Here is a 12,835-nt window from a genome sequence, read left to right as displayed (position 1 = left end):
AGTATCTAATAATCACTCTTATTTATCCTGGATATAATATAAGCGGGTGACTTGGTTGTAACTGAACATGACAGTTAACCAGAGATAACCTGAATGCACAAATAACGAAGTATATTAGAGTGTAATTCACATTTAGAAGCCGGAGCTTCTTGATTACCTTAATTATAATAGGAGACAAAGATACACAGGACGTATAGAAACAATAAACAAATAAAAGATGTTCACACAAGATGTACAAATATAAATATTTTATTGAAGTCTGACATATTGGGAACTAGTAGTACTAATAAGTGAACAATCACCTTGTTATAACTATTTTCTCTCTTTGACTTCACTTCTTATTCTATATTTTAATTATTTCGCTCACTGGATATTTTAAACAAGATTATAATAAAGTAATTATTTCATAAATTGTAAACATTTGAGTGCATCCATTAAGGTAGAACTTTTCTCCTGTTTCTTTTTCCTATTGTATTGTTCCAACCTACACCACGTATGTTATCACTGGGAGGGAGGGCTTCATAAATAAGGAGAAAAAATGTTTTTTCCCTATAATAAATAGGCCCCATATTGAGGATATCAACAAGATTTCACAATTATACACATAATTATAAATATCTTAAATGTATATTTAGCAAGCACCATGTTGTGATAGTCTTTCATATTTAGAAAAGTTTAGAGGCTGGAATCCAAACATTTATGATTTTTACTTGATATCGTTCTTAATTTATCTTCTGAGGTTTATTTGCAACTTATCCTTAATTTACCTCAACGTAATATAAATATAATAATATTTTATAGGCAGCTATGTTGGTGTAGCCCTATCATCACATCTCTTAATATAAGAATTTGGTTTCTAACTTCTTTGTTTAAAATAATTAAACAGTAAATATGGGCACAGCAGAGAAAGAGGAAGGAGGTTTGTGTACAGCTCTGTATCACTGTGTGCAAGGGAGGAAATGCTGAAAGCAGTAATAATCTGCTGCATCTTCTTCTTTCACTCCATTAATTGTAAGAGTGAAATCAGATCCTGATCCAGATCCAATGAACCGGTCTGGGGTTCCAGACACACGAGTGCTTGCCCAATAGATAAGATGTTTTGGAGGTTGTCCTGGTTTCTGTTGGAACCAGCTTAAAAGATGTTTGGAATTTGAACTGTAATAGAGGCTGAACCTGGATGTACATGAGATGGTGACTTTACCTCCTGGTGACACGGAGATATAATCTGGAGTCCGAATCAACACAATCTCTCAACATGAAGCTGATAACACAAAGAAAATATTATATTACATACTAATATAATTAGTGGTGACAACAGGTAATATAAATTACATGCTATCATCCTAATATTCCTGCCTCATTTTATGTTCTTTATATTTCCAATATGCTATTCAATTAATATAAAAAAAATTACAATACCTTGAATATAAAGATAAACGGTACAGAACAGATATGTTAGAGTAACCATCTTTATGTCTCTGGACTGTCACAGACACAGATCACTGGGTATAAGGATAAACTATTTATATCTAATAAAATCTATAGGGAAATAACATTATATTCTGTGTATGTAAAACAGGAAATATGCAAATGATTCACATTATATCTCATTTTATTGCAATCTTTTAATATGTAGAAGTCAGTTGACCATTTATATAACAAGATGCTGAGAGACTGTATAATAAAATGTTAAGTTAATAGACTTTGAACATCATAACATATAACATACAAGTTCTGGAAATGTGTTAGGTGGTAGGATTTGTAATACTGTCACATATTCTGGGGCAGAGATATTAGATTGTGAGTTCTAGCACTGAGACAATCACAGAGATGTGTAAGTTATATTTATAGTGCTGATAACTGGTTACACTATTATAATAACTAAATAAAATCCTGGTTTATATTGATATTGTCTATTGTCTTCAACTTATATATTAAGAGAAATAACACAAACTGCTGTTACTCTTATCATTTAAACAACTAATAGGATTTAATAAGTGAAATGAAATGTGCTGCACATCTGCATATTGTCGGGTGAGTAAATGTCCGGTACTGACTCCTCTGATGAAGTAGGAGAACACCAGCAACACTGTCAATGTTCAGTTCTGCTGCTTGTTGGTCTCTCTCAGCAGCTCAGATCTAGAGGTTGGTGAGGATTCCACTGAAACACTGATCACTAACAAACTATCAGGTCTCTGCATGATGGTCTTTACTGTGTGACTGAAACACTGGTGTCTGTATATTATTAGAATGTGTATTACCTTTAATTAACTTATTCCCATAACCTGCAGATTTGTGGAGTGCCTAGTGTTGTGCCATGGACATGTTGTTCCATATACACGCTGGAAGACTTTACCTATTGAAATAAACAAATAAACAATATACATCGCTCCACCTAACTCCACCTTAATATAATGGGCTCCTGAAGAAGGCTCAGTCAATATCACACTGTTCTTTAATGCACATCCCTGTGTACCTCCCTATGTTTTTAGATTTTTCCTGTGACTTTGTCAGGGTCATTGTACACATTCAGTCCTGGCGGCCATGTTATATAAGTCTGGACCCATATCCATTATATGTATTCATATTTAAAAAAATAAATATAGTGTACAACTCTCCAAACATAGGAGACTATTTATTATTGGAGAGCTTCTCAGAGCTATAGAAAACCTCCTATGTTAGGAGCAGGTAACGGCTCTCTGAGCATTTAGAAGTTAATTGCCTTACTGGTGCTGTTAACGAGCATTCAGGTCCTTAGCTTTTAATGTGTTATAAAATATAACATATTCTTAAACGCTCATACTGAAGGGGTTAATTTAAAGTAGCAATTTCTGAAAAGTACATAGTCCAGTGTCGCTCCCTGTCTTTTGGGTGCCAATCCCTAAAAACCATCAAGTATCATGGACAAGTGCGCCATAGGACTGAACATATATCAAATGTCAAAACAAAAAAAATGATCAATGATTTTCATGGATCTCCTGATGTAATACGGCTGTCTTACAACTGGGATGTATTTTGTCAGTATTATAACTGGACAGAAAATCAGTGGCGGATCCAGGGGGGGGCGATCGGGGCATTCGCCCCCCCCCCCCCCTAACAGCAAAAAGCTAGGTCCCAGCCGCCGATTAAAATGGGAGGGGCGGGGCTAAGCGCGAGCGGGGGGCGGGGCTAAATGTGGCCAGCAAATCAGAGTGGTCCCAGCCGGCAACCACAACGGGAGGGGGCGGGCCAATCGCGGGCGGAAGGCGGGGTTAACGCAGGCCAGCCAATCAGAGCAAAGGAGGGGCGTGATTATGCAAAATCGCCCCCCCTAAACATAAAGTCTAGATCCGCCCCTGCAGAAAATACACAAATGATATTTGTAATAATATAATAAAATTGAAGAAACATATGTGAATGTATCTGGGGTAAGGGATTAAAACATAGCAAATACTATAAGCATTTGCTATATGAGTGATCCCATTGAGTCTGAATAATTGTTTAAAACAATACGAGATAGAGGAGCATTAAACAAACTAAAGGTCGTGTCTCCGGATCTTTATTGGTGAAAAGTATAATTATATGTACAGATGAGGAAATTAAATGTAAATATTTCCATAAAAAATAAATAAAGACGCAAGTTCAAATGATATATTATCAGTATTAATACAAATATATAATACGATTTATAAACTTGTATACCAACATATTGACAAACTATCTAATACAATTCAACAGTTGAATACTTTCAGCCATTAATTCCCCAGACACTATTATGCCGATCCCAGGGTTTGATCTATATTTATATTTTATTTTTATTTATATTTTATCACTTTCTACATATTTTCATCTCTTGATTCCACCATCTATAGGCCTGGTGAATTTAGCAATGTGAATGTTTAATTTCAGTTATCAATAAAAGTGATTTTAAACGTGAATTTATTGAACTAGGAGTACCTCCTGTTTTCAACTCTACTCTTAAAGAAAAATTGGTATTTAACAAGTTGGAAGAGCACCCCCTCTAAATCACATATAACATACCAATACATTGCTGCATGTAATATTTGTATGAATTTAAGTTTCTAACAGATGTTTGCACATTAGATGATGTTTTCCATTTAATTGAATTGCATAAATTCTAAATCCATGCAAGATGATAAAATTCTAACATGCATACTTCACCAAGTATTCAGTTATTGTGACAGGCTGGACCGCCTATGCCACCCTGTCTGTTGTTGCTGGAACCGGCTGAGTTTACTTTACCACTGTCCCCTTTCGTTATTCCGAATACGCCCCTCCTTCCGCAGTGGGAGGAGCCTGTTGCGACCACTGAGCTCCTTTATGGCACTCAGAACCACGTTCCTTCTGGGTAACTGTCACTGCTAGTGTACTCCTGTGCTGGTACACTTGGGCTGGTAACTCCGGACCACTTACTATGGATCTGGGTTGCTGTGGATGGATCCCTCTTGGCCTATCACACTGACCAGGGCTACATGGATAGCAGACAGAGCGGTGGTACTGGAAACGCTTGGGTCCAAACCTGAGAGACAGCCGGAGGACTAATTAGATTTAGGGTCTAATCTGCAGGTCACAGGATTACAGCAATATTGAAGAAGTTGTCAAGCAGGTATTTCAAGCAGAGTCATGTTTATTGCTCAAGTGTCCTCACAAGGACAGTTCCACCGATTAGAGGTATCAGTGGTCAGGTCAGATAAAACATCAGAATGATACATTTCACTGTACAAGTCAGTGCATTTTATACAGATTTGAACACAGGCTATTTTTAGAATCAGGATGTAACCACGTCTACCAAAACATAGATTTACATGCATCGCAAAGCTACCAATATTTACACTTATCTGTGAAATTCTAGAAATGCTGTGATGTCCTGCATCTTTGTTTTAGACGCATGATATGTAGCAGCACATTTTAAATGAAACCTCACACATCAAAAGGCCTCACATATCAAAAGATCCAATTAACATGAATCCTTTCATTAGACAGTAGCAGGATAAGACAGGAACAACAAAGCATTTCCTTGCACCAAGATATGCAAAAGGCCCTCAAAACAAACCCATTGTATCAGATACACATCATAAATACTGCATTTCCTCTCAAGAGGCTAAACAGAAAAAACACATTTTCTCCCCTGGTCTCAGAAATAACGATTTCCTATCTCACAATATATACAATATTAAAATAAGTGCATTGGCAATTTATATAAATTAGCGCCCTGCGCTATTTCCTTTAAATACATTGATACCATTAGTTATTTATGAGTGATCCAGTCACAGTTATTTTTCACTCAAATCTGCACTTAAGATCTAAGAGATATTTCTTTCTTATTCATTTCTAAATGTTTTTGCAGTAAAAAAAAATTTGAATGTTTATATGTAATGAATTTAATGTGCCCTTTTGAATTTGTCACAAAGTTTATAAACTGAAGTTGTAGATGTATTATAATACTTTTAAGGTGTGACAATGTAATGTCAATAATTATTTGGGCATTTTTATATGTTTCTTTGTCCCCTTGAATGCTCAGATAAAAATGATTTGTAAAACAAGGAAGGAGGTTTTTGTACAGCTCTGTATCACTGTGTGACCCACTATAACACTGCTGACAGTAATAATCTGCCCCATCTTCTGCACTTACTGCATTAATTGTAAGACTGTAATCAGTTCCAGATCCAGATCCAATGAACCGTTCTGGGATCCTAGTAGCTCTGGCGGTAGCGTCATACACCATACGCTTTGTAGTTTCTAGTTTCTAGCTTCTGGTGGAACCAGGCTAAAGAATTAACCTTATACACTGTGGAAAATGCTGCGACTGGGTTTACGTGAGATGGTGACTTTATCTCCTGATGACACTGAGATATAATCTGGAGTCTGAGTCATCACAATCTCTCTACAGGATCCTGATCAAACAAATAATATTGTTACTTCACATAATAATGTGTTTTTATTGCGTGAAATATTTACTACATTTATTTATAACATAAAAACTTTTCACCTAAAATTTTATATCTGACCAAAGGACATATAATATTACTGTACTGTATCTGGAATGTAAAGATAAAAAAACACAGAAGATATTTCAGAGAAACCATCTTTATATCTCTGGACTATCACAAACACAGATCACTGGGCATCAGGACAAACTGTTTATATCACATGAGGCACACTTGCCAACTCTCCAGGAATGTCCGGGAGACTCCCGCATTTTGCGAGAGTCTCACGAACTCCCGGGAGAGTGTGGAAATCTCCTGAATTCTGCCCACTTCCTAGTGAAGTGGAATTAGATCCAAAGCGCCGCGATTCACCAGGAATTACGTCACAGGGGCGGGTCCAAAATGATGCAATTTTGGAGCCCCGCACCCATCACGCCCACCTCCCCCGGCAGGCTCCCGGAAAAAACATTTCAAAAGTTGGTAAGTATGTCATAAGGTCTATTGGGAAATTACCTCAGAGTCTGTGAATGTAAAACAGGAAAAATGCAAACTGTACAAACTTATCTTATAACATTTCACCTCATATCTCACTGCTGCCGGCATTTCTCTATCATATAATTTCTGTTGTAATTATTAGTGCAGAGAGGACATAGTTCATGTCACAGCTACCAGTAATTACTGTAAATCAGAGGTGTGCTGGATTATTACCAGGTGTCAGTGGCTCTATCAGGGTAAGCTGTGAATGACGGATGAAAGATAAATGGAGGGAAGAGACTAGAGAAGTCTCTTTTTCAAATATTCCTCACATGATATGGGGCATGACACTGGCAACTGTCTGTAGGTATCTAGCTAAGTTGAAATTCCTTCAGGAACCTCTTACCAAATACAAGAACCACAAGGTTATAATGCCAGGGGTTCTACAGCACTGCTCACATAGCATATCAGTATGTTAGAGCACACAGGGGGAAAGTGTCAGGTAGTGGTGAGAATTCCATGGATCGGGGCCTTGCCTCAGCGTTCTACTAGGGTAGAGGAGAATGGTACTCCCAATAGTCCTGAAACTGGCAGGGTCTACCAGAAAGTGGTGCTGACTTAGTACAATGTGGAAGAAGTGTAAATGGTTTAAGATAAGTGGTTAAACTGATGAAGGACAGTGATTATTTTGTCCTGATTTTGCTTAGAAAAGTCATGAATGGTACGGAACTTGGTTGGAATCCACCTTTGTATTAGCTGTATTGGATATGCTTTGAAATAAAAGTAGATGACCAGCTTTGGAAGTGGAGTCATCTGGCAAGTTAAATCTCGATAGCCACCTACTTGACCTTGATTGGTAAATATTTGACACAGCCATTGTATCAGCTTTCTGTAAAGGATCAGATGTGCAAAATTGTCTTTTAGATATATGGTACGTTTACCATATATCATGGTACGTGATTAGTGGGGTTCAATTCAAGAAAGTGAGCACATGGCTATTTGACCCTATTTAACCAGCAGTCATAGGCTGTGTAAGCAAGTGAGGATTTCTACAAGTGTATTATAACATTTATAACACAGAGATAAGAGTATACCTGGGCGCTCCACTAAGATATGCAGCCTAAATATGTGACTGTGAACCCCACTATAAATTCACAATATGACAATATTAACAAAACAATAGTCACATACATTGGGCGCTTTCTTTAACACTCAATCAGTTATATAAATTTTCACCTTATATGGGGAAACGTATAAATCCATACGATGTATATTCTTTCTTCCGTATATCTCAAACATGTAAAGAAAACATACAGACAAACATCGTGCGGATGGTAGACACAAAATGTACAATTCTCAACCGTCACCCACGATAAATAAAATGTACACGGTGGTAAGTATTTATAATTAAAAATCCAATAGGTGTCATAGATCTTCAGAGAAAAACCCCTTAAGGGTATATGCTTACGAGACAAAACTCGAACATGCACTTCAAACAGCTGTCTTAAATCCGATTGATCCCTTTCCAGACACGATAACCACCTTTTACGTTCCCTCGGCACATGTAATGAAGAGTTGAAACCAAAAAGGACATCTCGTGTGATACAATTTAAAATTTATTGCAACAAAGTAATAAAATTTCATTCCTCAACCAAGGATGGTTGAAACAAATAAAAACTCGTACCAGAGACTGAGCTCCCACAATCACATAACAGGTTCTTTTGATAAAGATGATACATCAAAAGTTTACACAACATCCGTCACCTGTGACTGTGTGATCACGCTCCGGTTTCTTCCAATATAGCCAACGCGTTTCGACCCTTTAACGGGGGTCTTTATCAAGGTACAAATGTGTCCATAATACAAACAGCTTTATATAGTCCATGCATGGAGACCATGCCGATCTTCAAGCATCCCGATTGGTCCTTTTCCTGTGACTCTTTACATTGCTCCTCCTTCTAACCTCACTTCGAGGCTTGGCTTTAAATAACTTTATTGTTCCATTCCAATATAACGTCTTAGTGTTCATAGAGATATTCCGTTATACTCCGGACATCGTTAAGGTGAAAAACGGATATGTAACAACAGAAATGCTTACATTAATTAAACCAAACTAACTATTACACTCAAAATCACCCATCCACCAATGTCTTAACTGTCATATCTATATGAAATCTTATGGTTACCTTTGTATGGATGATCAGGACAACCTTATAATACTATACTATACAACTTTATGGATACAACTGTGTGAATCTACTCATATTCCACAATGTCATAATATTAATACCGCAGTGATGTTCATACATCTACTGAACCCCATATGAATAAAATCACAATATTTATGGCAAGCTGCCATACATGACCATTTTAACATTAGCAAAAAGTATTTGTGAAATCACACTTCACATTAAAAACAAATCTAACAATAGGCTAAATATGTATCACCTTTAGGGCAAAAATCTTTGGTAAAACAAATGAATGAACCTATAAATGTTCCTCATCTAGACATCTTAACTCCATAAAGGACATGGGATAGATGACAATGGATCATCGTACTACGACCCACTTATAATTCATATTTTCTACCCCTTACTATAAAATACACATGTCATAGAATTTCTATAGTGAACCAGAACAATATATATCTAATACTATAAGAACCACTTAATTTCAAAGTCAGAGTTTAACCCTGTAGGTGCTAATGCCTGTAGTGTATATATACATTGCATTTCAGCTTTGGCTAAAGTGCCTCCCAAATCCCTATTTTTCCATGATGTTTCGATGACTTGTACGCCCCAAAAAGCTTGTATATGTTGAGGCTTGCATAAATGAACATTCTTAAAGTGTTGAGATAGAGAATGTGTTTCAAAGCCTTTCTTAATGTTGTAGATGTGTTCCCTCAATCTCATTTTTAAGGGACGGGTAGTCTTTCCTAAATACACTTTCCCACATCTGCATTTAATAACATATATAACGTTACTTGTGTTGCATGTGATGAATTGATTAATTTTAAATTTATGACCATTAATCTCTAAATCTGTGGTCTTCATTGTATCCGATCTGCATGTTCTACAGGCCATGCAGATACCACATCTATGAAACCCCACTGTTCTGATGGATTTCTTTGTATCTTCCGGTAAACTGCTCCTTACAATTTTATTTTTTAAATTCGGTGCTTTTTTATAAATAAAACCTGGTCTATCAGGAATGATATTTCCTATTACCTCATCACGCTTCAAAAGATTCCAATTTCTCTTAAAAATATTCTCTACACACTTATGTTCTTTAGTGAATTCAGAAATGAATGCCCACTCAAAACTCTTTGACATGTTGTTCACATCTGAATTCTTATTTTTGATGAGAGTTTTTTGGTCACAATTTAATGCTTTTTCTTCTGCTTTTCTTAAACTATCCTCACTATAACCTTTTATCATAAAGGCTTCTTTCATTTCTTTAATTTGAGTCTGGCAAACTGCATTATCCGAACAGTTCCTTCTCACTCTTTTCATCTGTCCCAAAGGGATGTTATCCAACCAAACAGCATGATGGTGACTTTTCTCTTTGAATATAACTGTTGGTATCAGTTGGTTTCTTATATGTTTTCGTATGCAGTTGGCCCTCATTAATATAGACTGTAATATCTAAAAAGTTGACCTCTGTTCTACTAATGTGAAATGTCAATTCAATATTTTGGTTGTTATTGTTCAAATATAAACAAAATGAATCCAAATCACTCTCTGTTCCTCTCCAGATAAAAAATATGTCGTCTATATAACGTAACCAGGTCACCAGGTTCGCACCAAAATCATGACCCTCCCAAACATGTGAATTCTCCCATTGGCTCATGAATATATTCGCATAGCTTGGGGCAAACCTGGTGCCCATGGCCGTCCCGACACACTGTGCGTAATAATGTCCTCCAAAGCGAAAATAACTATGTGTTAAAATAAAAAGAATTCCTTCTTCAATAAAATTCTTTATACCCTCAGTATATTCTGATCCTTTAAGTGCTGTCGAAACCGCACTCAATCCTAGTTCATGCTGAATAATGGTGTAAAGTGATTTTACGTCCGCTGTTACTAATATTAATTCTGGATCCCAATCTACCTGGGCTAAACTCTGCAAAAAACTTTGTGTATCTCTTAAATATGATTTACCCTTCTTCGCTAAAGGTTGAAGATATGTATCAATAATCTCGGATAGGTTGACAGTTGCAGAACCCGTGCCCGATATAATGGGTCTTCCTGGGGGTTTCAATGGATTTTTATGGATCTTAGGTAATGTATATAAGACTGGGGTTTTAGGGAATGGGATAATCACAAATTCAAGAAGTATGGATTTATACGTTTCCCCATAGAAGGTGAAAATTTATATTATAAAATTTAGATAGCATAGTAAGAGTTAAACAAGAGATGAACAAGAGGAGAAAAAAAAGTAGAATATTCTACCGGGAAACACTGCAGCATGAGGACAACATTCAACAATCATATGTGAGCTGTGATATCCTCCACGACCTGCATTGTGCACTGCCTGGACACCTCATGTTCCTCAACATTAATTCTTGAAGATGCTGTTTTATCATGACTTGTTGGCTTCACTTTTGGTTTTGCTTAAAAAAGTCACCTATCTACCTACCTTCAAAAAGTCACTTCTTGCTCCACTTACCCAGGATGTTTAACTGGCTCACCTGCTCCCCCTTGTACAGTGTTCATACACAGCCACCTCAGGACACCTTCCAATGTGGCTAAAATAATCTGTCTCCACTCCTGCCATATGTCACTGTCTTGTCTAAATGTTTTTTTTTTTTACTCACCCATCCCTTATCTCTACTGTCTTAACTTCTCACCATTCTCTTGCTGATCCTTTTATATCTTTTCTTCCTCTTCACTCTCCTACTACCTCTACAGTCTCTCACTTTACTCACCTGTCCTGTTCTCACCTTTTCCTCACCTCACTTGTAACCTCTCACAGTCCTTTCCTTCTGCCATGCTCTCATTTGTCTTTCCCATTAATTTTTTACTCTCCTATTTCATGACTCTGCAAGGTCTCAACTATTACATCCCCTGAACCTGATTACTTTCCATTCAACACTTCCACCCACTCCCCCTCATGACTCCCCACATCACTATTCCATACTACAAACCCAAGCCTATCCCCTCTATCCCCTGTCACTCCCCCTTCTACCACATATCACCCTGTCCCTCTTTGGGGGAATCCAATCCTGCCATCCTTCCTCTTACTCACCTTCCCCTGTCCTGTGCACTCTGGAATGCAAGATCCGACTGCAACAAACTCACTCCATTCATGACTTCTTCCTTTCCCATTACTTTGGTCTCCTGGCCATTACAGAAATGTGGATAACCCCTCTGATACTGCTTCCTCTGCTGCACTCTCCAATTGGGGTCTCTCCTTCTCCCACACTCCCGGTCCTGGGGGAGGCCAAGGAGATGGTGTATGTGTCATACTGTCTCTTGGCTACACCTTCAGTGTTATTTCCCCTTAACCCTCCCTCTCCTTCTCCACCTTTACAGTTCACTCCATCTGCCTCTACTCCCCTCTCCACCTTAGTGTTGCGGTCCCATTTCCTCTCTTATGATCTTCCAACTATTTTCATTGTCGATTTTAACATACCTACTGATTCTATTACTACTGCTGTCTTTAAATTCCTCACTCTCACTTCCTACCATGGCCTCTCCCAATGGACAACTCCTGCCACCCACTGTGATGGTCACTACCTGGAACTAGTGTTCTCCCATTCTGTCTTCCTGCTCTCTGAGCACAATCTCCTTTCTTTTACACTCTCTTTAGCTCTTGAACCACCTCACCCACCCAAGTGGCTCGCACACTGCGTCCCTTCAACAGCATTGACCCATCATCTTTGTGTCCTCGCTCGAACCCTTACTTGCTCCCATTTCTTCACTATCATGTCCCAATGGTGCTGTCTCTCTTTACAAAACTGCACTCTCTGTTGCCCTTGATACTGCAGCCTAAGCCACCCTCCTTAGTCCCTGCCAATCGAAACCCAAACTTGTCTCATTCAAAAGTGCTCCCGCTATTGACCACCAATGTAGAAAATCTCACTCAGTTTCTGACTTCCTCCACTTTAAATTCATCCTTTCTTCCTACTATTCTGCCATATTTCTTGCCAAACAAACCTATTTCAAATCTCTCATCTCCTCCCTGTCCAATAAAGCCTGACGCCTCTTTGCTACCATCAATTCTCTACTGTGTCCTCCCTCACCTCCACCACCCTCATCCATCACTGCTCTTGACTTTACCACCTACTTGGAAAAAAAAATTGACTCTGTCCTAAATGATACTGTTCTCGTCATATTTTCCTCCCTAACCAGTTCTCTCTTTCACATGCCACCTACCCTCCTGTAACTGTGCCTGAGATCCTCTCTCTTCTCTTCTCCTCATCTTCTTCAAGC

At 37.9% G+C, this 12,835-nt stretch overlaps 1 long non-coding RNA gene across 1 annotated transcript; it reads right to left on the bottom strand.

Annotated features, from left to right (window-relative positions):
- Nucleotides 1–233: 233 nt before the first annotated feature.
- Nucleotides 234–1,494, bottom strand: LOC142104039 (uncharacterized). Its single transcript, XR_012679502.1, has 2 exons — nucleotides 1,420–1,494; nucleotides 234–1,261 (listed from the first exon to the last, which is right to left on the bottom strand). It is a non-coding gene; the product is annotated as an uncharacterized LOC142104039 (long non-coding RNA).
- Between the last annotated feature and the right edge of the window lie 11,341 nt (nucleotides 1,495–12,835).

Source organism: Mixophyes fleayi, chromosome 1 (assembly GCF_038048845.1).
Source record: "Mixophyes fleayi isolate aMixFle1 chromosome 1, aMixFle1.hap1, whole genome shotgun sequence".
NCBI lineage: Eukaryota > Metazoa > Chordata > Amphibia > Anura > Limnodynastidae > Mixophyes > Mixophyes fleayi.
This window is presented reverse-complemented; position numbering and strand designations above follow the sequence as displayed.